We start from the raw sequence: 1,188 nt of genomic DNA on the forward strand, positions 1-1,188 counted from the left end.
CCTGATCCAATTTCTGTGTTTCATGGTCAATGTGAAGGTCCAAGGGATACAGTAAACCTGCACTGGTGCATCGGAATCTAATACTGGTTTCCCAGGGGCCAATCAAAGCACAAACACTTTGAAGATTCACTCTTCTTTTACTTAAGTCGGCATTGTCCCTATTGTATTCAATCCCAATTCAATTTCTGTGTTTCATGGTCAATGTGAAGGTCCAAGGAATGCTGCAAATCTGCACTTGTGCATCGGAATTTAATTCTGGTCTCCCAGGAACAGCTCAAAACACAAACTCTTTGAAGATTCACTGTTGTTGTACTTAAGTCGGCATTGTGTATTTTGTATTCAATCCCGAATCATTTTCAGCGTTTCATGGTCAATGTGAAGGTCCAAGGTATACTGTAACCTGCCCTGGTGGATCGGAATCTAACACTCGACCCCCAGGGGCCGCTCAAAGCACAAACTCTTAGAACATTAACTCTAATTGTACTTAAGTCGGCATTGTGCCCTTTGTATTCAATCCCGATGCAATTTCTGTGTCTCATGGTCAATATGAACGTCCGAGGGATACAGTAAACCTGCACTGCTGCATCGGAATCTAATACTAGTCTCCCAGGAGCCGCTCTAAGCACAACCTCTTAGGAGATTCACTCCTCTTATACTTAAGTCGGCATTCGGTGTTTTGTATTCAATTCTGATGCAATTTCTGTGTTTCATCGTCAACGTTAAGGTCCAAGGGACACAGTAAAACTGCACTGGTGCATCGGGATCCAATACTGGTCTCCCAGTAGTCGCTCAAAACTCAAATTCTTAGATGATTCACTCTTCTTGTACTTATGTCGGCATTAAGCCTTTTGTATTCAATCCCGATGCAATTTCTGTGTTTCATGGTCAATGTGAAGGTCCAAGGTATACAGTATACCTGCACTGGAGCATCGGAATCTAATACTTTACCCATTAGGAGTCGCTCAAAGCACAAACTCTTAGAAGATTCACTCATCTTGTACATAAGGCGGCGTAGAGCCTATCGTATTCAATGCAGATGAAATTTCTGTGTTTCATGGTTAATGTGAAAGTCGAAAGGATACAGTAAACCTGCGCTGGTGCATCGGAATCTAATACTGGTCCCCCAGGATCCGCTAAAATCACAAACTCTTAGAAGATTCATTCTTCTTGTACTTAATTCGGCATTGT

The sequence above is a fragment of the Schistocerca americana genome, chromosome 5 (genome assembly GCF_021461395.2).
Source record: "Schistocerca americana isolate TAMUIC-IGC-003095 chromosome 5, iqSchAmer2.1, whole genome shotgun sequence".
NCBI lineage: Eukaryota > Metazoa > Arthropoda > Insecta > Orthoptera > Acrididae > Schistocerca > Schistocerca americana.